Source organism: Cyprinodon tularosa, unplaced genomic scaffold (assembly GCF_016077235.1).
Source record: "Cyprinodon tularosa strain WSP-4 unplaced genomic scaffold, ASM1607723v1 ctg6, whole genome shotgun sequence".
NCBI lineage: Eukaryota > Metazoa > Chordata > Actinopteri > Cyprinodontiformes > Cyprinodontidae > Cyprinodon > Cyprinodon tularosa.
Window position 1 is genome coordinate 1,536,374 of NW_024039340.1, and position 25,274 is coordinate 1,561,647.

Below are 25,274 nucleotides of genomic sequence, written 5' to 3' on the forward strand. Positions count from 1 at the left end.
ATAACATGTTCAATAGCCTGAAGGAGGCAAACATCATTTCACAACACTTTATACAAAATGTTCCTAAAAAGGTGCAATTACCTTTACATAGCCACTTATTTTACATTGGGTGCATGACCACATTTTTGAGTGTTGGGTATTATTTTAATCTTGGCCTTTTAACCCACTTTTTTATATTATCTATGATTATTTTTGTTTTTTTATTTTCTATTCCCATCCTGCTGCTTTGCAGTATTTCAATTTCCCCTTTGTTGGAAATATGAAGGTTTTCCGATTCTGAAAACATCACAATCAGAGAAACCTTTGTTGCTCAATTAGCTTTATTGAAAAGATGCTTCAGAGACAGACATACAGGTGACATACTGTAAACAAAATTAGAAATGTACAGGTTGGTACCTCTCATTTAATGAAAGACAAACTCAAATTGGTCATAAAACTAACTTGAATCTGGCAAGATACATGATAAATCAAAATTCAATGAAAATTAACTAATTAAAGTCAGACACTGCTTTTCCACCATACTTCAATATAAGGTTTTAATACAAATAAACGTATGAAACTGGCCTAGACAAAAATGATGGTACCCTTAATGTTTTTTTGCTCCCAACTATTGAGTCAATCACTGCAATTAAATGGTTACTTTAACTGTGAGTGAGACTATTGCTCCTCCCAGCAGGTATGTTTTTATATTTATATTTTTCTGCTCATATAAAAACTGCTCCAGTTTTCTCAGGTTTGAAGGCTGCATTTTCCAGATGGCCTGTTTCAGCTCCTTCCAAAGATGCTCAATAGGATGTAGGTCAGGGCTCATAGAAGGCAACTACAGAATACTCCAATGTTTTCCTCTGAGCCACTCTGGGTCTTTTTGGGTCATTATCAAAGGTGTCAAGTAACAAAGTACTTTGTTACTGTACTAAGTACACTTTTTAGGAAGGCTATCTATACTTTACTTCATTACTTATTTTTCTTCCTACTTCTGACTTCTACTCATTACATTTTCACACAAGTATCTGTACTTTCTATTACATTTTTAAACCAAACGTTACTCGTTACTCTTGGCTTCGGTTTAATGTTTATAAATATTTATTTCCCGTCATGTGCACCATCCAAAACTAGTGTGATTGGATGAGTCATAGAACGCAAACACACATTGATTAGCTAAAGGAAATCATCAGAAGCAAGCAGGTGTTCTTCAAACTGCAAACGTGAATTGTCTATGCCATGCTACAATGTGGGATTCAGAAAAAGATGTTGAAATGTCTGAAAGGTCGGACACAGGCGAAAGCGTATCGGGAAATGGAGACAAACAAGACCTCCCTCATCCATGTGTGGAGTTTTTTGGGGGGCAGGGGGGGCACTGCCCCCCCCCCCTGGTGGCCTGAAACATGTAATGACATAAAGTCAAGGAAATGGCAAAATATATATGTTAAAAATATATACGTAATGATATTTGTAATAGATTTATTTTTCAGCAATCTTGTGACATACGTAGTGACGTTGACTACTGTTTCCGTCCGCTACTTGGTGGTTTCCCTCTCATTATCAATCTCGCTAGCCTGTACGTAAACGTTATAGCATACAGTTGCCTCGTGTAAGTAAGTGAAAACTGCAAATGGATATTCAACGTTTTTTAAAACATCCCATGACCTCTGCCAACACCCTGCAAGAATTCGAACCAGAGCCAGTACCAACAAACGCTGATCTGGAAACACCTGGGATCAGCTCTGCAAACCCAGTTAGCTCAACATCAGATCTTGCAGGGCTGTCGTCGGGGTCAGTTAGGTTGCCTAGCAGCTGTTCTAAAGCACAGCAACTACCAAATGATCTTGGTGACAAGCACTGCTGTCCTAAGCAGCCTATTCTTCCGGATTTTCCTTCAAGATTGTTTGGAAAGCCTAAACGAGCCTTTTCCACTTGCTACACAAAAAGTACTGTTGGCTTGAATACTCGGTTTACTTACTTACTTCTGCACTAGGTAAGACTTTCTTTAAACGAATACTCCTAGCAACTACGTTGTACTGTATACAGTAATGTAACAACTTATGTTGGAAATTGTCTAATCACTTGTGCAATCATGCGTAATGAGCTTTATTTGTGTGTGTGCGCGCACGCGCATCATAGTGAGAGCATGTTCGTGTGGAAAAAAAAATATTTTTGCCCCCCCTGATGCAAAAGTGAAACTCCGCCTTTGCCCTCTTCCTTGGTCCAATCTCAAAGAATTTTTCGAAATAGTCAAAAAATTTAGCTTTAAATTCATATAGTGTGATCGGGCTGTTTTTTTTTTTTTTTTTTTAAAGGTTACTTTATACTTTAAGTAGTTTTTGAAGCACATTCTTTTTCACTTTTACTTGATTAAAGAGGTTGATACTTCGTTTACCAGTGTTTTTAAACTGCTGTATCTATACTTCTACTTAAGTAACAAATGTGTGAACTTTAGACACCACTGATTTCTTGACACTCCAACATCCACCACTGTTCCATGATCCATTATAACCAAAGTTAAAACATTTGTACAATATTTTTTTTAACACAGTTCTACAGAAAAATTAAGCAACAAATGTTAAGAAAAGAGGTAGATAAATAAATTTTTAAGGAAGACATCACATCTCAGGTTTTCTAAAATCTATTGTTTTAATATACTACTGTTTAGTCATGCATGCAGAGGGAAGATTCTCCAGAGAGAGCGTCAACCAGAGCAAACCAGATCAATTTTTATACTCAAATGGTTTGTGATTGACTGAATTCAGTAAGCACAGCATGACTCATGCACAGCAGCTGCAAGCCACATTATCTTATCGTTCAAACAAAACAACTGTATCGTGCAATAATCATACTGGACTCCTTCAGGTCTGCTGTCAAGTGAAGGGCACAACACACAGATAATGAAGCTGTAAAGTACGATTTAATTTTATGGAGTTTGGTTAGCAGCTTTATTGTTTCACCCTTTTCTGATTGATGGAGGTTTACAACATTCATCACAGGAAAACAGGCCACCTGCTCTTAACGAAGGAGCTCAGCAAGGGGACAACAGCTGACCTTGGTGCTTAGTGAAAAACAATAAGCAATCTATTAGATGAGATGATAAAACAAGAAACCGGGGTGAAACAAAAAATGCAATGCCAGTTCTGATTATTGTTTTTTTAGTAATCTTTTATCTAATTAACGTGTGGAAAAACCTATCAGAGTAACATATACTCTTTCTGATTAAATTCTTCCGCTTTCCTGTGGCTTTTACTTCAAACTAATGAACAAATCCTTCATATATTTATACTGTAAACACATCCCAACACCAATACTGTAAATGAACATTTAATAAATACATTTCAAATGAAAATCTACTAGAATAAAAATCTATAATCTCACAGATTAAGGTTGAAGCTTTTTAGTGCTTTATATTTGGCCACAAACAAAACTCGGGCGTTTCACAGATACCCTCCATTTTATTGCTTGTGTGTGTTTAATCACAGCTCTCAGTAGTGCGTGTTATTTTCTTTCTTTACAGCAGCTCAGTGGCCATGAGCATGAGCAGTCTTTAAAGGTTAACAGCACTTTGCATTAGTTTCTCCTCCACCTCACCTACACATCCAATAATACACCTCTCTGTCCAACAAGATTTTCAGAGATTACACTGTTTACTGCTTTTATATCATATAGACTGTACACAATTTTCATCTTTATTTGTAGAGCGCTTTAAAACTGCTACAACTGAAAACAAAGTACTGAATATAGCTAAAAATAATAAAAGAATAAACAGCATAAAAATATAAAATAAAGCAATAATAAGAATTTTTTTTTTTTGGCTAAATGAACAACGTCACAACAACTACAACCTGCCAGTGTTAAAAGCAAGCGAATAAAAGTCTTGAGCCTTGTTTTAAAATTAGGCAGGGAAGGAGCCTTCCTAATGTGCAGCGGGAGGCTATTCCATAAACAAGGAGCAGCGATAGAGAAGGATCTGGCTCCTCGGAGCTTCCTCTTAAACCTCAGTACCTGCAGGAGCTGCTGTTCTGCTGACCTGAGGAACCGAGGAGGCAAGTAGGGGTGAAGAAGCGCAGAGAGGTAAGATGGGGCAAGGTTATTTATGAGATAAGAATTTTAAAATCAACTCTAAAATGAGCAGCAAATGGAGTGAGGCCAGGACAGGAGTAATGTGATCATATTTTGAAGTACCAGTTAAAAGACGAGCAGCTGCGTTTTGCACCAGCTGTATGCGAGACAATAAAGACTGGCACACACCCCATAGAGTCTGTTACAGTAATCCAACAGAGAGGAAATAAAAGCATGGATAACTGTTTCAAAGGGTTGCCATGAAAGAAAAGGTATTGGTTTTCCCAATTGCCTTAACTGATCATAGGAATATTTGACAACTACTCCAAATTGCGTTCCCAAATTAAAATCACTGTACACCTTAACACCTTAAAACCCATGGTCAATTTAAAATATGCTCTCATGGTTCCTAGATCTATAGTAGTGGAGTCACAAACCTTGGTTTTCTTCTCATTAGAATTTAAAATACAATAGAATGCAATAGAAGAGAATAATCATATATTATCCATCCCTTGCAGAAGTATTGAATGCTCCTTCACATGATTAAGAAGAGGAAATATTTCTGCAATTTTAAATTATTTATCAACTATAAATGTGAACATTTCCATGTGTATTTTGTTCATCTGAAAATCATTTTGTAGAAATACCTGCAGGATTTCAAGTGTACCATGCTGCCCCGTCCCTACAGAATGGTACACACAGTATTTTTACAATCAGTACCAGAAATACATATAGGAAGGTGGTCCAAACAGGTAGCCTCGTGAGACCATCCTGATCTCGCGAGCTTTCAAGGTTTCACTCGCAGATCAGTCTGGAGACTCTCCGTTAAAGAAAATTTGGAGCCGTTCACCAAACGAACGTCCAATCAGCGTTGGCTTTGAGGCGGGTTGAGGTGTGACGCAACGAGAAGCGCGACAGTTCAGTCTAAAGAACATGGCGGCTTCAGCTGATGAAACTAGCGTTAGCGTGGCTATCGAGCAAGTTTTATCGGAATTACAGAGTATTTCTTCACTGAAAGAAGAGCAAAACACTGCTCTGGAGGCTTTTCTCAGAGGAAAAGAGGTTTTTGCTCTTCTCCCGACTGGTTTCGGCAAGAGTAGCCTGGCTTGTGGTTGTGTTTTCGTCGTCGCTCTGTTAGTACGTCATATGCTTCGTTGATCTGATTGGTTTATTTGGCCCGTCTATCACCAACATAGGCCAATCAGCTAACCAGTATTTTCGCCCCTTCCCAAAATTACTTCAACAGAAGGTTTCCAGATATGCAGAGCAAATCCATCTGGCGGAGTCAGGTTAGCTACTGTAGTTGTCGACTGATGAATAAATCAAAAGTTGATGATTTTATCAGCTAAATAACTATTAATTGAAAAGGGGCACTTATTATTAACCTTTTAAGGCTTCACTTCACTTTCACTTTATTTTTTAGCAAATAATCCAACATTAAACAACAAAACAACAATATCAAAACAAAACAAAACCAACAATTTACCAAAAAAAAGGAATAGGCTGAAGCAAAGCTTATTATTGCCTACCCTGTTTTATACTTACAACCTTTACAACCTACCAGGTTGTAAAGGTTGTAAGTGCGTATATAAATATTCAAATCTACATAACATTGGATTTTTATCATTTTACATTTTAAAGCCTTTTTAAAATTCACCATGAAAGGACATAACTTTAAATAATCGTTCAATTCATTCCACATTTTCACACCAATAACTGAAACACATCTAGACTTTATCTGGCTCTTCTCTTTTGCACATTCAAATATAAACAAACCTCGCAAATTATATTTATTCTCTCTTAACCTAAATAATTTCTGAATACCGGAAGGAAGACTTTTGTTCACTGCTTTATGCATTATTTCCAGTATTTTTATATAAACAATGTCTTTGAATTTTAATGTGTTGCTTTGAATGAAGAGTTTATCAGTTGGTTCACGGTATCCCACCTTATTAATAAGCCTTATAGCTTTTTTTCAAATTAACTAACTTATCAATAATTGTTTTATTTGCATTTCCCCATACTTCTGAACAATAAGACAAATAAGGCATAACCAAAGAGGAATATATAAGGCTCTAAGCCTTGCCCTTAAACCTGGCTTATCTCATATATCAAGATGGTCTTTCCATACCATGACAGGCGTGTTTTTTAGAGTATTGTTAATAGGAAAAAAGAATAGTAAATCATAGTTTAACTATTTAATGTACAAGCTGTAGATTAGGAGCTGTGTTTGTTTAAATGTAAACAACATAAAGAATGTTGTTTACATTTAAGCTGTAGATTAGGAGCTGTGTTTGTTTAAATGTAAACAACATAAAGAATGGAATCTTTGAACAGACTCCACCCCAAATGATGTCATCACATCATTATGTATGCATAGAATTCTGTGTTCCTCATTGCTTGCTTTACTGCTGACCAGATCAGACGTAGCTTAGCCTTTTTCCAAGATAACCTTTTAGATAAGTTTTAGATTCACATTTTAACAACTGTAATTGTGAAGAAATGGCTCATCAATTCCCAAGACAACACAATGGGAGAACAGGACCCCAGGCAATATGGGGAAATCAACAAAACCACAATGGGAGAATAGGACCCCAGGCAAGATGGGGACATCAACAAAACCAGCAAGCCTGGTCTCAACCTCCACCCGTGGATTTCTTACATGGGGAAATCCAAAGATTGAATCATCTTTTGGAAATGGAGAAAGGGAGATGGTTTGAGGAGAACCAAAAGGTAGTCGAACTGGAAGGACAGTTGGAGGAGACAAAATTAGAGGTGAAAAGGCAGAAAAATCTCAAAGAAATGTTTATCAACAAGGGTAAAGAGACAAAGAAGGAACTCGAGAGATTACAAAAGGTTAGTGATCCAGAGATCCTAAACTCTGCAGCCATTGCCGAAATAGTTCACAACGACATGAAATACAAGAAGAAAAAGATGCTGCAAAAAGACTTTGATGAACTGAAGGTGGCCCACATCCTCGTCCAACAATCTCTTACCTCACAAATCCAGGCCGAAAAAGACAAGAATATTGCCCTCCAGGAAGAACTGGACAATCTCAAGACTTCCTACCAGGAGCTTCCCTCCAAAAGTAAAGATGTTGCTGCAGAAATGCAGCATGTTGGGATTCAGACAGAGAATGAAGAAAGATCCAGTGAGAATGAACAACTCCTCGAAAATCTCAGAGCTGAGAAGGAAGTCCAAAAAATGTCTCAAGAGATCACATCTCTGCGAGAGAGGGACACCAGTTTGCTGAGACAACTAGACCAGCTTCAAGTTTCATACCAAGAACTGAACTGTAGGTATGAAAAAGATGTTTCTGCATTAAAACAGCCAGCAGAGGCATATCAGCAGGAGCTAAACTGCCACAAAAATGCTAGTTCAGAGAGATCAAGGCAGGACCTGCAGCTTATCAATGACCTGAGAGCTGAAAAAGACGATCTCTATCAAAAAATGTCACAAGAGGTCGCATTGCTTCAAGAGAAGGAGAAAAATTCACAGAGTGAATTAGAGCAGGTTAGACAGTCATACCAAGAAATGACCTGCATGTATGAAAAAGATGTTTCTCTACTTAAACAGCAAGTAGAAAAATATCAGAAGGAGGTTGATCATGAGAAAAAAGCTAATTCAGAGCGAACAAAGAATGACCTCCAGCAAATCAACCAACTGAAAACTGAGAGGCTTCATCTCTACCAACAAATGTCTCAAGAGATCCAGATTCTGAAACAGAAAGAGCTGGTGAACAATTTGTCAGGTGAGACAGAACAGAGTGAAAAAGAGAACTCTGCACTGAAACAACAGGTAGAAAAACTTCAACTGCAGATAATTCAGGAGAAGAAAAGTCATTTGGAGGCATCAAAGAAGGACCTGACACTTCTTAACAAGTTGAGAGCTGAGCAAGACCATCTCAAAGAAAACGCCTCAAAAGAAATCACCTTCCTTCAAGAAAAGGAGAAACGTTTGCAGGGAGAGATGGACAAGATTCAAGTTTTACACCAGGAACTGAATTCAAGGTATGAAACTGATGTTTCTGCACTGAAGCAGCAAGTGGAAACCTTAAAGCAGGAGAAAAATATCCAGAAAGAACCTCAACAGGAAGTCACTGTCCCTGCACGCACTGATCTTGACAACTGCTCAGAGGAAAACCTGTCAGAGACCGGAGACCTCACTGAAGAATCAACAAAGGTCATCAACAAGGATGTAAAGGAAATTACTGAGGAGCCTGTAATTCAGTCAGAGACAAACAACCCAGATACCAAACCCATGGCGGGAGCAGGCAAAAAGACTAAATCAAAGCGTTCATTATGGAAAAGATTTCGCCACTCTCTGGGCTTGAGGAAATCAAAAAAGTAGAAGAAAAGCAAGAATATCACCTGATCCCAGCTCAATATAATCGATCCAGAGATGTTAGAACATCTTGTTACCAACTGAAAAAAAGTTCCCTTTGAACCCAATAAGAAATGTACAGTCACATTCAAATTCAGTCCAAATTTTTGAAAAAAGTGGGCAGTACGGTGATGTGGCGCTTAGCGCTACATCTTCACAGAGAGGACGTCAAAGATCTAAACACACCGTACTTGCGTGGGTTTTCTCCAGGTGCTCTGGTTCCCCCCACACTGCTAAAAACATGTAGATAATTGGCCAATGTGACTTGTCATCAACTGTGAACTGATTCCAAGAAGAAAAGATATTAGACTGTCATCAAGGTAGCGAGGGGAATTTAAAAAAGGCATTTATATACGTTACACCTCTTGCCTGGGATTTCTTGGAAAGGGACCTGAACATTAACAGTATCTTCATAGACTGTGGTTGTTTTTGTATGTATAAAGAAACAGCAAAATCAAAGTTTCTTTATGATTAATAAGCATCACAAAACAAATTCCTCAAAAAAGACAAAAAATAAATAAAAAACTAACAAAAAAAGAATAAAAAAAAAAATGAAAAAAAGACCAAAAAAAAGTATGAATGTGTGCGTGAATGTGTGCGTGAATGTCTGTGTGAATGTGAGAGTGAATGAGTGTGGGGGTGAATCTTTTCACAGGGCGTGTGTGAAGCGTCTACTGCAGAGGTGATTATTGGAAGTTCATGCTTTCAGCTTGCAACTTTCTGCATTCAGCTGCTGCAGCTGGCTAACCTCTTCTATGGGGTGAAAAGAGGAGACCAGTGTAAAATCTCCTCCTGCCAGTATATAGCCTCTCCACCGCCAAGACCCCTGCAGTGCCTCCTCGTGGCCCCACACGTCAACTGGGTACTATGCAGTCCCAGGCTAAACTGCAGGGGATCTCGGAGCAACAGTGGGCCCCAGAGACATGGTGCAATAATGCTGTGGCATCAGTCAACCACTGTTCCAGCTATGGACAAATAGCTTCACTCCCATAGTCCTTGTCTTGTTAGGCCTTAGTAGTCAAAATAAGACAGAGGCTATGAGAATACATCTCAGCTGAGATGTAGGTGGTGCGCCTAAGGTAACTCTATACTGGAAGGGATCTATTAGTCTTCTGCAGCCATGATGGCAGACTGGTTGTGTTGAGCCTTATCCACACCATCTGCCTTCACTGCAGTTGATTAACAGTTACCAGTTCAGATTGTCTCCAAAGACTTGTGCATTGACAGTGAGGTCCAGAACATAATAATCAAATGCATCAGCTGTCTTTATGAGACTGGGTTTTTGGTAACAATAACCTACATGGGAACCTATGGCCCACAGATCAAAACCCTGGACATTTGGCCACAGTGCATCCTGGGAATCATTTGGTATGACTACTACACACTGAGATACTCAGCAGCTAGCCTTTCCATTGCAAATACCCTTGTATTGCCTGGCCAAAAATGGAAACTGGCTACTCTACAGTCCCAGGCTAAACTGCAGGGGATCTCGGAGCAACAGTGGGCCCCAGAGACATGGTGCAATAATGCTGTGGCATCAGTCAACCACTGTTCCAGCTATGGACAAATAGCTTCACTCCCATAGTCCTTGTCTTGTTAGGCCTTAGTAGTCAAAATAAGACAGAGGCTATGAGAATACATCTCAGCTGAGATGTAGGTGGTGCGCCTAAGGTAACTCTATACTGGAAGGGATCTATTAGTCTTCTGCAGCCATGATGGCAGACTGGTTGTGTTGAGCCTTATCCACACCATCTGCCTTCACTGCAGTTGATTAACAGTTACCAGTTCAGATTGTCTCCAAAGACTTGTGCATTGACAGTGAGGTCCAGAACATAATAATCAAATGCATCAGCTGTCTTTATGAGACTGGGTTTTTGGTAACAATAACCTACATGGGAACCTATGGCCCACAGATCAAAACCCTGGACATTTGGCCACAGTGCATCCTGGGAATCATTTGGTATGACTACTACACACTGAGATACTCAGCAGCTAGCCTTTCCATTGCAAATACCCTTGTATTGCCTGGCCACACATGGAAAGGGGCTACTCTACAGTCCCAGGCTAAACTGCAGGGGATCTCGGAGCAACAGTGGGCCCCAGAGACATGGTGCAATAATGCTGTGGCATCAGTCAACCACTGTTACAGCTATGGACAAATAGCTTCACTCCCATAGCCCTTGTCTTGTTAGGCCTTAGTAGTCAAAATAAGACAGAGGCTATGAGAATACATCTCAGCTGAGATGTAGGTGGTGCACCTAAGGTAACTCTTACTGGAAGGGATCTATTAGTCTTCTGCAGCCATGATGGCAGACTGGTTGTGCTGAGCCTTATCCACACCATCTGCCTTCACTACAGCTGATGACAGTTACAAGTTCCGTCATTCAGATCATAGGCTTAACTTCCTTAAGGACTGGTGTGGACATGTCCCCACCAATCTTGACCGGTAGGGGGACAGTCCCCACCAATATTTTGTACACGTATTTTACTTCGGTGCTGTGTATATCTTATTAAAACCCCATTCATGCCGCTCCTCAGAAAGAAAATAAAAAAGTCGTCCTTGCTGCTCACCATCCACAAACCCCGACAAAAAAAACTCAGCCGCTCCTCAGAAAAAATAATCTGTTGCCTCTCACGTTCTCCCTATCACCCCCCTCTGCCATCCCCCTCTCCCCATAACACCTGTCGCTTTCCTCCAAAAAGCCCCCGCTATTGCTACTCCTGATTCCCACCATTTGATGTGATCGACAGGAGGAGAGATAGCAACACAGCGGTGTTCATTGAATTTAACTGGTAGCTAACTTATTGGACTCAGGGTTGGCAAAAAATGCCACCGAAAAAGCTGCCTGACATCCAGAGCTTTTTCACCAAACAGCAGCAACGTGTAAGTTTTTTTGGGCGAATTAAAATGAGTAACAAAACATGAAAGTAGCATTTAATGCAGGTTATTCTTCTTTCTAACAGGGAACAAATATAATTCAGACCGCTTCCTCAGTGGAAGATGCTACGGGTTTTCAGGTAAAATGCAAACAGTGATGCGAAAATATTCTTGATGGGATGTGTGAGATAAAGGACATTTTAAGGTTTTATTGTTGTATATGTGTCATTCAGTAGGCCACAAGCACACTAACCGATTCAGGGACAGCAGTGGACTTGTGGAAATATTAAGACCTAATTTTAGTCAGGAGAGACTTAAAGTAGTAAAAGAATAAGGAACAGTGTAAAAATAAGTGAATACCTTATTTAAAATATAACTGAACCGTTGGAAAAAAAGCATGATTTGTGGACATTAAAATCTAAAGAGAAGCACTATCTCCTAGTCAGACCCTGTAATTCAGTGAAAGGGTGGAGTCAGAGTAAAGAAAATGCACGCCTAGGAAAAGTCCAGTGGCTGGAAGTTGGAGGGGACTTTGCTGGGAGTCGCAGGGAAGTAGGCTGCCATTCTGCTGGCATTTCACTGGAAAGTACCATTCTGAACGGCTGCTTCTGTAAGCAGAGCTATTTTTATATTTTGTCTACTGTACGTTTGGTCATCACTGTATCTGAAAACAAAAATAAATAAAGGCCTTTCAGCCCTTTAGCCCTCTACCCTTCCCACACAAAATACCCCTCTGTTATGGCACTGTAACACCTTGATGAAAAATTTGGCAAAAACGCTGGCGTCTGTTAGATATATGGCACACGTTGATATAGGGCAGGTATATCTGCTAATTTGATGCTAAAATTTTCTTGTCGTATGCTCATATGTGGGCCATAAGTTACAGGTAAGTTATCTGATCGTTGACACACGTTAGTTCACAAGTCGTGGTGTCTAACTTAATCCAAAACCAATGGGTAACTTGTGTATAACTTATGCATAACTTATCAAGAACTTATTTCCAATGCATATCGATGTATGCAGGTGTATTTGACGTGTCCATTGAACATGTTTCTAACTTCCAGCTACTGTATAATGCCGTATTGGCAGCGTTTTGGTGTAAAAGGGGGCTCACAGGAGGAAATGGTCAGTACTCCTCTAGACTTAATGGTGAGCAGGCGTTCCACAAGAGATGGAGGATCTTGCAAGGCTGGCAAGGGAATACATACTAGCTAGATCTCATCAATTTGACTCTGTTCCAGTTGTAGGTTGAGAGTGAATGTGAGGGATCCTCCCTGCGTTCATGCCCACGGCCACAACCAACAAACATTCTATAAGACATGACACTTAATCTACTGCAAACCTTCTTTTTTCTTTCTTTTTCGGCGGCCGGTAAACAGCAGCTAGATTAATACCGCGACTGCGAAGTTTAGAGAAGGCCAGGCGCCTTCAGGCGCATTGCTGCCCCCCTCAGGACACTGGCTTGTGACATTTCATGCACATTACATTGCTGTGTGTTATGCATAAGTTAGGCTGTCATTGGACATAAGTTCTGAACTCTTTATGAATACTATATGTATACACCCAAAATTGCAAAAATACATAGGGAGAATTATCCTGCCATAATGCAAGAGCACATAATTTCAATTTGAGAAAAGAATTTCATCTTCTTGCACTCAAAACTTATAATGCTCACACTCAAAACATGCACTCTCTCTCAAATATTTTCTCTTCTCTCTCAAATCTTTGTTTCTTCTCTCAGATTTAATGCTTCTTGCACAGATATTTTCTCTTCTCGCTTGCCTCCTTCTCTTTCCGCACAAACCACGCTCTGCTCGAGTCTCAGTTACGCTCGCAAACCCGTAGGCTCTGCTTGCAGATTTTTTTTGCTCTCTCTCAGATTGCAGTTGGATCGTCGCCTAGCAACCTTTCCAGCCAATAGAGCTATAGCCTCAGAACGACAGTACTTGTCTAATTCTACTGAGTGTGCCTGTGATAAACCTTACCGACAATAAAATGGCTTTTTAATTTAAAAGCTATTAAAATAAGAAGCTGAAAAAAAGGAAATAAACAAGAATCACCAATGAAAAGTTTGCTAGTCAGGGCAGATGCTAATTCTGCCTCCAGCAGAAATTAAGTGACTTTTCATTGGTGATTCTTGAATCACCCTTTATTATTTCCTTTTTTAATTTTTTTTCAGCTTCTTATTTTAATAGCTTTTAAATTAAAAAGCCATTTTATTGTCTGTAAGGTTTATCCCAGGCACACTCAGTAGAGTTAGATAAGCGCACCCTTTCTGAGGCTGTCGTTCTATTGGCTGGAAAGGTTGCTAGGCAACGATCCGACTGCAATCTGAGAGAGAGCAAAAAAATCTGAAAGCAGAGCCTACGGGTTTGTGAGCGTATCTGAGACTCGAGCACAGCGCGGTTTGTGCGCAAAGAGAAGGAGGCAAGCGAGAGGAGAAAATATCTGTGCAAGAAGCATTAAATCTGAGAGAAGAAACAAAGATTTGAGAGAGAAGAGAAAATATTTGAGAGAGAGTGCATGTTTTGAGTGTGAGCATTATAAGTTTTGAGTGCAAGAAGATGAAATTCTTTACTCAAATTGAAATTATGTGCTCTTGCATTATGGCAGGATAATTCTCCCATAAAAACATAGAAAGTTCATCATATGCCAGCGTTTTAGAAGACTCTGGGATGTCAGGCAATCGCTGGATTGTCAAGGTGTGACAGCGGCATTACATTATATTACAACTAATGCTGACACCTCCTCATGTCTTCTCTATGACACCAGAAGTTAATCCCTATCACCAGGGCCGGTTCTAGCCCTTTGGTTGCCCTAGGCGAGATTGAGTTTTGCGCAAACTTGCAAAATTGCAAATTGAGTGCAAAGCAGTGTTTGTTCTTTTAGTTTTGTGAACTCAGTGAGTGGATTTGCTATAAGTATTAATAGTTTTAGAAATTGTGCTAGAAGAATCAAGGTTGTGTTTAAGCATTCAGAAAAAACTGTAACTTAGCATGGAGTGATGCATAGACAAATACCAGAATAGGTTTCAGTACCTTTTCTTTTTTATTATTTTAAATAATTTATTACACACTCAAAGTTAGGACTGTGCAAAAACACTTTTAACCATCTGTAAGGACACTTAGGTAAAGTATAACTAAAAAACTGGATTGAATCATTGAATGAATTTATTTCAGACAATTCACAAATTTAACACACATTAAACAAATATTAAATAAATCAATTTCAGAAATTACCAAATAACAATAAAAAATAATAAATTTAAGAAATTCTTCAACCAAGGACTACATAAAAAAGTAATTGATAAACATTAAATTACATTTTCTGTTCCAGTTCAATTAAATCACTTGAACATAAATAGAAATGAGATAAACAAAATTTTCCTCTAAATAAAATATATCAGGTATATTTACCCTGATTTCTGACATTGATTAGTGATTAAAGAAAGGATTAACCCTCTACAAACAAAAGTGCTTTTATGAATACCATTACAAAATTAAAAGTTTGAAGTTGTTGGTTTTTTTTTTGTTCACATATTCTATGATGAACAGCCATAACTTCATATATTTTGATGATTATTTGTACATCCCTTTTGAATACTCAATGCAGATAATCACTACAAAATATTTTATTTATATTAGTATCTTCTACCCATTCTCAAGCTAATAATATAGCACATAATTCTGAGAAAAAAATGATGTCAACATTAGGGATGGGGATCATTAATATTTATTGATATCAATGCCTTTATCGATACTCCTTATCGATCCGAGTCTTTATCGATACCACGATCGATACTTTTCTGTTATTTGGTGGAAAGACGATGCAACAAAATTTTATTAACAGAACTGGTATTGCTTCTATTGCTTAACAAGTGAGCATAACAAAAACGTTTCTAGCCTTCAATAAACATGGCTAATGTAATAGGCCACTTCGAAATGACATAAAACTAACTAGAATATATTTTCACAATTGTTGGTTAATGTATTGTCTACTGTCACTTTTCATCATGTTTTTAGTGATTAGGAAAATATTTAACAAATAAATAATTGTATTTTAAATTAAATGTAATTTTTAATAAATGTTGGCATCAGTAGTTTAATTATATATAGAGCAATATACAACTGTATTACTCATGTTTCTCGCCAAAAACAAAATTTCCCGTTTTCTTTACGTTACACTTGAACGCATCATGATAACCTAATTGTCATTTTACTGAGCCAATCTGAACACATCATCACGCAGCACGTCTGAAACTTTATTTACTTTTCAAGCTAACTAGCTTGTATGCTTCCGATTACAACACGGATTTCACAATTAATATTTTTAACTGACCGGACAAGCTACAAAGTCGGTGTGCGCGCTTACCAGTGGTACTCTGAGTGGATGATTAAGACGGGCCCGACTGCGGCAGCAGCTGGAGGAGGAGGAGGAGTCTTTTCCGTTCAGCCATTCTCGAGTCGCGAGCTAAGTTAACTGCCAGACTTCACTTGTTTTACTTTTAATATCTGTTTGCTTACAATTTCATTCCAAAATATTGGTGTACATGCTGCAGTGATTGACGTCACGACTTCCGGGTTGGAGGGCGCTTGAAAAGTGATCAGAAACTTTTCCGATTTTCTCTTAAATGTGAAAAAATAAATAAAAAAACGGTGGTATATTTATTTGTTCATATTTTGCTATTTATATATACGTAAGGTTAAGTCAAACTGACGGACGCTTCATAACCGGTTTAATTCGCTTTTTTTTCTAATTCTATGATTAATGGGAAGTAAGCCTAAGGGCGACGCTATAGAGGGCGCCCCCAACACATTTGTCGCCCTAGGCAATTGCCTAGCTCGCCTATAGCAATCGCCGGCCCTGCCTATCACTTACCAATGCTGCTGTAATGGGTGAAAGTATTCCTTGCACACACACAAAAAACAATTCTTATTTCTCAAATAATTATGCTAATTCTAACATCTTCACCTAGTTCTTACCAGTCTGTTAGAATTTATGCAGACATCCTACTCTACCTACGCCACTGCTGTTTATCACCTCACAGCCTGCTCTGCCTCTGATCACTTCTCAGCTTCTGAAGCCAACAGTTCTGCTGCACTTCTTGCCCTGAATAATTCTGCTTATCTGCTTATAGATGCTCAGCCTCTCTCCCTCCGCAATGTTTTTTATAGTGGACATGAGGTGACTCAGACATGGGACATCGATCAGCTGGAGAGTTTGGTAAATTTGTCAAACAGTGAAAGGAGGGGCTTGAGCCTGAAGGTGGAGCTGAAGAGGACAGGGAGAGATCTCAGAAAAATAAAGCAACAGCTATATATTCAGTCTCATATAGTCTAATGATAATTTCAATAAAACTGAAAGATTGTTTTATTTATACATTCATTTTATGAGTTAAAACAGGCCCATGCTCCCATCTGTTTTCATGTATATAACAAAATGCAATAAATTGCAAATTTTTTTTTTATGTGTTAAAATGTTTCCAATTAATTAACTGAAATTAACACGTTAAAGTCCTGGACATGTTATGACTAGAAAGTTCTATACAAAGATCTTATCCCCTTCAAAGCTAATATACTTAAATAAATGTATCAGATTGCAGATGATTGAGAAACAAAATAATTGTCTTGCGTAGACAAGGTAGCCTTGCCCCCCTCTGGTACCCCCAACAAAAAAAGTCTAGCTCCGCCACTGCATTTTCGGTATGTATTGTTAAAGTGGCAGCACCCTGTTGCTGCACCGCAGCAGATTTTTGCAGTTACGTCCGTACCTATTTTTACCATATCCATTCTCTCACTGCAAAGATCATTGTTTCAGGGAACTCAAATGGAGATGGAGACGGGGTAAAGAGGTGAAAAAAATAATTATCCCAAAAGGCAAAATTATAACTAACAGGAAAAAATGAGATATAATGTGGAATAACAGGTATGGAGCATCTGGAGGAGCAGCCAAACAAGAGAATGCAAGAGAGAAAAACAACAACAACAAACAAACCAGACATTCATATACAGAGAAGACTGAAGAGGCAGGACATGGTGACAGGTGAGAGCAATCAAATGAAAATGAGAAACAGCTGAGAGGAATCAAGGCAAGAAGCTGAGGGAGAGTGGGAGTAATTAACAGCAGCAGGCAGAGAGAAACACAGTGTAGAAATCTAATGAAGATTAATTACCCAAAATACCCAAGAATGAGCTAAGAATTGTATCCAGAGATCTTTAACAGGTGATGGAGGCACTACAAGGATGTCTGGATTTTTTTATTACAAGCAAATTACCATACATACAAACCCCCACCTTCATGTTTCATGAAACCTTGAAATGAAAACAAAGAAATATATAGGAAAAAACTTTTTCTATTACCTGGTTCTTTTGTTGCCATGAACAGAAGCTGACGTGTGTCTTAAGTTCTCAGGAGCCAAGGCCTGATTTATTTTCAAGTACATATAAGGCTGTATAATGCAGGACCCAATCTGCAGAAAGAGCCCTGTTGATTAGAATACAATACATATTTATTTTCTGGGGCTGCAAGCCCTGTACAATAGGCTGGACTTAAGCACACACTGCGACCTGATGGATCACATAAAAATACTGTCAGCAGGCCAGCCTCTGCACGCACAAACATAGAATGTACAGGTGCTGGTCATAAAATTAGAATATCATGAAAAAGTAGATTGATTTCAGTAATTCCATTTAAAAAGTGAAACTTGTATATTATATTCATACATTACATACAAACTCATATATTTCAGATGTTTATTTTGTTTAATTTTGATGATTACAAATGACAACAAATGAAAATCTCAAATTCATCATATCAGAAAATTAGAATATTACTGAAGACCAATAAAAACAAAGGATTTATAGAAATGTTGGCCAACTGAAAAGTATGAACATGAAAAGTATGAGCATGTACAGCACTCAGTATTTAGTTGGGCCTCCTTTGGCCTGTATTACTGCAGCAATGCGGCGTGGCATGGAGTCGATCAGTCTGTGGCACTGCTCAGGTGTTATGATAGCCCAGGTTGCTCTAATAGTGGCTTTTAGCTCTTCTGAATTGTTGGGTCTGGTGTATTGCATCTTCTTCTTCACAATACCCCATAGATTTTCTATGGGGTTAAGGTCAGGAGAGTTTGCTGGCCAATTAAGAACAGGGATACCATGGTCCTTCAACCAGGTACTGGTAGCTTTGGCACTGTGTGCAGGTGCCAAGTCCTGTTGGAAAATGAAATCTGCATCTCCAAAAAGTTGGTCAGCTGCAGGAAGCATGAAGTGCTCTAAAACTTCCTGGTATGTGGCTGCGTTGACCCTGGACCTCAGAAAACACAATGGACCAACACCAGCAGATGACATGGCACCCCAAACCATCACTGACTGTGGAAACTTTACACTGGACTTCAAGCAACGTGGATGAAGTGCCTCTCTTCTTTTCCTCCAGACTCTGGGACCTTGATTTCCAAAGGAAATGCAAAATTTACTTTCATCAGGGAACATGACTTTGGACCACTCACCAGCAGTCCAGTCCGGTTTCTCTTTAGCCCAGGCAAGACGCTTCTGACGCTGTCTGTGGTTCAAGAGTGGCTTGACACAAGGAATGCGACAGCAGAAACCCATGTCTTTCATACGTCTGTGTGTGGTGGTTCTTGAAGCACTCACTCCAGCTGCAGTCCACTCTTTGTGAATCTCCCCCACATTTTTGAATGGGTTTTGTTTCACAATCCTCTCCAGGGTGCGGTTATCTCTCTTGCTTGTACACTTTTTTCGACCACATCTTTTCCTTCCCTTCGCCTCTCTATTAATGTGCTTGGACACTGAGCTCTGTGAACAGCCAGCCTCTTTAGCGATGAGCTTTTGTGTCTTGCCCTCCTTGTGCAAGGTGTCGATGGTCGTCTTTTGGACAACTGTCAAGTCAGCAGTCTTCCCCATGATTGTGTAGCCTATAGAACTAGACTGAAAGACCATTTAAAGGCTTTTGCAGGTGGTTTGAGTTAATTAGCTGATTAGAGTGTGGCACCAGGGGCCATCAATTTTGAACCTTTTCACAATATTCTAATTTTCTGATATGATGAATTTGAGATTTTCATTTGTTGTCATTTGTAATCATCAAAATTAAACAAAATAAACATCTGAAATATATGAGTTTGTATGTAATGTATGAATATAATATACAAGTTTAACTTTTTAAATGGAATTACTGAAATCAATCTACTTTTTCATGATATTCTAATTTTATGACCAGCACCTGTACTGCAGTGGTGTGTGTGTGTCTCTGTGTGTTGGTTCAGGCATGTATCTAACTGCAACAGACGGTAGAGAGAAGACCTTGAGATTACAACAGTAATCTGTTTCCCTGCTCTCTATATGAATACAAAGAAAGGCGACATGAAACACCTAAAACTTACAAAGCACTGATGCACAAACTAACCGGTGCATTTCTAGTGTCTGTTCAAACATGATTAATAACCAATAAAGGACTAAAATAAGTTTAGATATTAGTTATTGAAAAAGTACATCTTAACAAAAGAAAAAACATTAAAAATTATAGTTTCACTTGAAGCACTTGATAATATAAAGTTAGATTTAAATTTCATACCAATGCCTGTCATCGTGATCTTCCACTCTTTTTTCCAATCACCCCACATTCCTCAAAGAGCCTAAAATATCCAAAATCACCCTATTTGAGCTTTCAACTATGTTATAATACTATTTCTTAATGAAGGTCTTCCCAAAAGTGGTATTTCACTTCATTCATGCATCTCTGAGTTAGCCTCATGAGACCATCCTGATCTCGCGAGCTTTCAAGGTTTCACTCACAGATCAGTCTGGAGACTCTCCGTTAAAGAAAATTTGGAGCCGTTCACCAAACGAACGTCCAATCAGCGTTGGCTTTGAGGCGGGTTGAGGTGTGACGCAACGAGAAGCGCGACAGTTCAGTCTAAAGAACATGGCGGCTTCAGCCGATGAAACTAGCGTTAGCATGGCTATCGAGCAAGTTTTATCGGAATTACAGAGTATTTCTTCACTGAAAGAAGAGCAAAACACTGCTCTGGAGGCTTTATCAGAGGAAAAGATGTTTTTGCTCTTCTCCCGACTGGTTTCGGCAAGAGTAGCCTGGCTTGTGGTTGTGTTTTCGTCATCGCTCCGTTAGTATGTCATATACTTCATTGATCTGATTGGTTTATTTGGCCCGTCTATCACCATCATAGGCCAATCAGCTAACCAGTATTTTCGCCCCTTCCCAAAATTACTTCAACGGAAGTTTTCCAGATGGATATGCGGAGCAAATCCATCTGGCGGAGTCAGGTTATGTCTGAGTAATCCTTATGAATAAATTATTCCTTTGCTGAGCATCAGCTCCTCCTTTACATGGAAAAACAAGTGGCCATCACCATTTTATACAGGACCCCAACATCTCCAAGAACTATCTATCTTAGGGTGACCATATTTTCATTTTGAAAAACCAGGACACCTTGGAGCGGGGGGGCGGTGGCGGGGGATCTCTGTTCCCATGCATAGGCCTAGGTAATCCTACAATAACATGATATTAACAGTTGATTTATTAAAAATGCTTTTCAGTAAAAGTCAACAGCAATAACTCCAATAACAAATGATAATTTTATTCAAAATGTATTTATTAAAAATGCTTAACAATTCCTGTAATGAATGAATAGCACAATGAAAGAAATAATGTCTCATCTAAACATCCCTCACTTAACAATAAAAGTTAACAATAACTCTCAACTCCCAATAACAGATGATACTCAGCCTCAGCAATGAACAAAATAATGTCTGTTCTGTAGGTTATTGGAAAAAATAAAAAAATGAGCTTATTAACAAAAAATACCTCTTTTGTAGCAAAAATAACTCAAAATGTACCAAAAACGAACAAACATATCAATAGACTATCTTGACTTTCGGAGTCCAGGTGGCTTTTCAGATTCCTTGCACCTCCATTGGACACAGAGACATATGTGCCTGCTTTGCACACTGTGCACAAGGCATCCAATGTGTCTCGACCCGGTCTGAAAGTGGGGAAACTCTTTTGTAAATCGTTGGTAAACATACATTTGTGCCTTTGCATGTTGTTGGCATACTGACAGCCACGCTATCTATATTCTGATTAAGAACAGGGCTGCCCGCACTGGCGCGGCTCAGGGGTGACGTCACACGCAGCGTCGTGCGCAGTGCCCTAGCGTCTGTAAATTTAATGGCCCAATGAAGGTAATTTAAAAAAACAGGACATTTCCTCACTTTCTAAAAAAAAAAACCGGGACGCCCGGGACAGGACGTGAAATACGAACATGTCCTGGGAAATACGGACGTTTGGTCACCCTAATCTATCTTGACTGCGAAGTACCTGCCTAGTAAACAGCCCCACCATGTTGAGGCGGTCAATGCAGCTCAGACTTAAGATGAAGTCATACTTTCAGCAGCTAATCTGCACTGCGACAGTAATTGCCCTTATTATAGCAGCTGTCTAAGTTCTTAAAGGAGGTTTACATTGCAAAACACCAACTAACAAACAACAAAATAAAAAAAAAAGATGCATTAAGTCAGCATAAACTAGTGGCACTCAGATGTGTTGCTTTCTGCTGACATTTGAGCTGAACTTTGGATGATTTTGTTCAAAGGTCAGACCCACTGAACTTTATGTTTCTGTTGGGAGACAGACAGAGGACGCTGCATAACAGGAGAGATTGTTTTTATCCATCATCACCTATTTGCTTAACATTTTTATCGCATGCAATACTTCATTTTCTAAATGTTATTCTGAGAGATGGCTTGACCCTGATGGTTTTACCCTGTTGTTTGAAGTTTAGTGACAACCAGCTGTCACCCATCTTCATCACGATTTTCAGCAAATCATTCGAGCTGTGTGGTATCCAGCATGCTTCAAACACTCTACTCCCTTCTGCAAGAAACCAGAGATCAATGAACAGAATAACCGCAGACATATTGACTTAACATCTGCGGCCCCAAAATCCTTTGAGAGATTAGCATTGGCCCTGGAAGGCATGACTGGACCTGCTCCAGTTCGTCTAGCATGGAAACAGGTCAGGGGATTATGCAGTCAACATAACATCCTGAAACATCTCAACATTGCAGGCAGAAATGTGTCTCTTTACTGGACTTTAATTCTGCTTTCAACACTATTAAATCCAAATCTCATCTGAATGCCTTAAAACTGAAAAAATAGATTGGAAAAATTTTAAAAAAGTGGAAACTAAGTTCCTAGAGGACTCATTACAGTGAGACGCCACACCAAGGAGAAAGATAGCTCTGCTTAAAACTAAAGTGTTAAACTTGTGTTATTTCCTTCCTTTGACACTTTTTCACAAGGAACAATAAAAAAGCTGAATGTGACAGGATGCCAGAAGCAGAACTTTTTAATTCTTCAAATCATTTAATTTTCTTCCAACAGTATATTTTCCCTCTGGGAAATAAAAAAACAAACAACAAAACAGAAAACGCAGAATGTTTCAGACCAGATGCATGAGGAAAACGTTTCTTAAGATCAGAGGCGTGCACAGACATTTTGGGGGGCAGGTGCTCAGGAGGGGGGGGAGGGCACTTTTTAGCGCACGTGGAACACTTAATTATATAAAAAAAAAATACACGCATGTTGAATGAAATTTGACTTTTATTTGTAACATTCTCTAAACGTGAGTTTTCAATGGAAAAAATTCACATCACCAACAGAACAGACTAAAGCATACTTCTTTCATCTGGCTCATCTCCCCGTTTTCCCTCATCCATCTGTTCTCCCTCATCCAGGTCTTTTTCTGTCTCTGTGTCTTCCCTGAACTCTTCCTCATCTCCTGTCCTGGTAGATGTTGATGGTATAGAGCTTCCCTGCTGTGACTGGCTACAATATAATAATAATAACCATCATGACAATAATAATAATTATAATAATAATAGCTTTAACAAATATGCCACATTAGTTTAAATAATGGGCTATTAGGGCAACATGACTGGAAGTCTTGTCACGTGGATATGACTTATGGTAGCCTACAAAATAACAGCTATTTTAATACCTGCTGATTTTGTACAAACCACTTAAAAATAAAATGTGAACAGCTTTTAAGATTTTTCAATACGATTAACCCTCCTTTCTTGGCCTTGTGCTGCAATTACTAAATCAATATACAATTAAGACAATAAAGAGACCAAAATGTGTTAATTTCTGTTGCCTAACAAAACCTATACAACAGAAAATGTATGTCTTAACACATAGATGTGTACTGAAGAGGATTAGGGCCACTGAAAAAAAAAAGTTAACTAATTTTTAAATTTTATTTCAGTTTAAAATGGGAAAAAAGTCAGAATTCTGACTTTTTTTCTCAGAATTCTGACTTTTTTTTCTCAGAATTCAGTCAGAATTCTGAGATTAAAGTCAGAATACTTACAAGGAGACAACTAGTTTATCAGGTGACCAGTCGGCAAAATGCTTGTTTGGTGCTGCTGAATGAGACATTTTAATGCACAACAAAATGATTCTGCTTGATCTGTATATTACCTGGCTAATGGGGCACGGGAGAAGCAGCCTGTCAGCGACCGTTCCTGCTATCTGAAAACTGCTATGATGCTGCGCATCTGGCATGCCCTGCGGGCGACCGAGTGAGTTGACGTGACAAAGGAAGAGAGATAGGCTGGTCGGATGTGCGTAAGGACGTGGCTCATTTCGGGGCATTGTTTCAGTCGTTTTTAATGGCTCAGGTTTTCAAAAGATCATTTCAAAACCGACCTCAGTAAAATCTTAATAATATTAATAATAATAATAAAAAAAACGAGTTTCAAAAGGGCATTTTCTTTGATAAAGGGCAAACTTCCTAGTGCTTTAGCACCACCTAGTGTCTATGTATGCACGCCCCTGCTTAAGATGCAGCTGCATGTGATAAGACTCTCAGCACCATTTCATCTTTGTAGAAATTGTGGCGCCGGGCAAACCGAACAACATCCACCTCCATCGCCTCCAAATTATAGCCATCATTACAGAGAGAGTAGGAGGAGGATGGAGACTAGTTTATTTACTGGGCGTGCTGCCTTCCACTTTCAGCTGCTTATCCAGGTCACCTTCCTCTCTGGGTGAATTTTCAACATATGCAGAACCATCTTAAAATGAAATATAAAAATTAAGGTTTAAGAACTATTTACAGAGACTGTGTGGGTCAAAAAGAACTGTTTCCTTTCTTTAACACACTTCATATCTGAGAGGTAATTGATCTGAAATGATCTCAGCAGATGGAGTATATAGGCCATGTAATCAACCAAATGAAAGCAGTGTTGCAGGCTTGTAGTGATAGTGGGGAATCTGATGGAATTGATCTGGTCATTTTCCAAAGCTTATGGTTGCCAGGTGCAGCTTTCACACAACCTGTCGCTTTAGCAGAAATAATAATAAAAGAAAAAGGTTAGCTAAGTTTAATCTAAGGTTATTTTCAAAACCGCAAGCTCTCTTTGTGGGAAATGACAATGCTAGAGTGGATTTTAAACGATTGGCAGCCTGAACTGAACATGTAGTGACAGAGCAAAGCCTCTCAAAACAAAAAAAAGGCAAATCTAGGTTTTGGAAAGCTTCAGTAGTGGCATATTTTTTTAAATCTGATCCTCTTTATGCTCAAGGAAACACAAAATGTGCAGAAATATTTGGGTGACTTTTTTTTAACATATGTTGCCCATTTTGATTGACAGATCACTCTCTAAATAAGTAACATAAAAAAGCTGTTATTAATATAAATATATGTCAAAGTTCATATTCCTCTGGGTTTTTATGCAGCTTCCATCATTCTGCTGCAAACAGGCAGGGATTACCAGCAGGGGCAAAAAGCCCCCCAGAGGTTCTGTTGGTTGACCTGACCTCCTTCTCTACTTCTTCCTCTTTTGCTGTTTGTTCCTTTGCCACACTCAGCACCATTCTTCCAAGTTTATTTCTTTTGTTCCTTCCTTTTGTTTCATGTCTGTCTAAC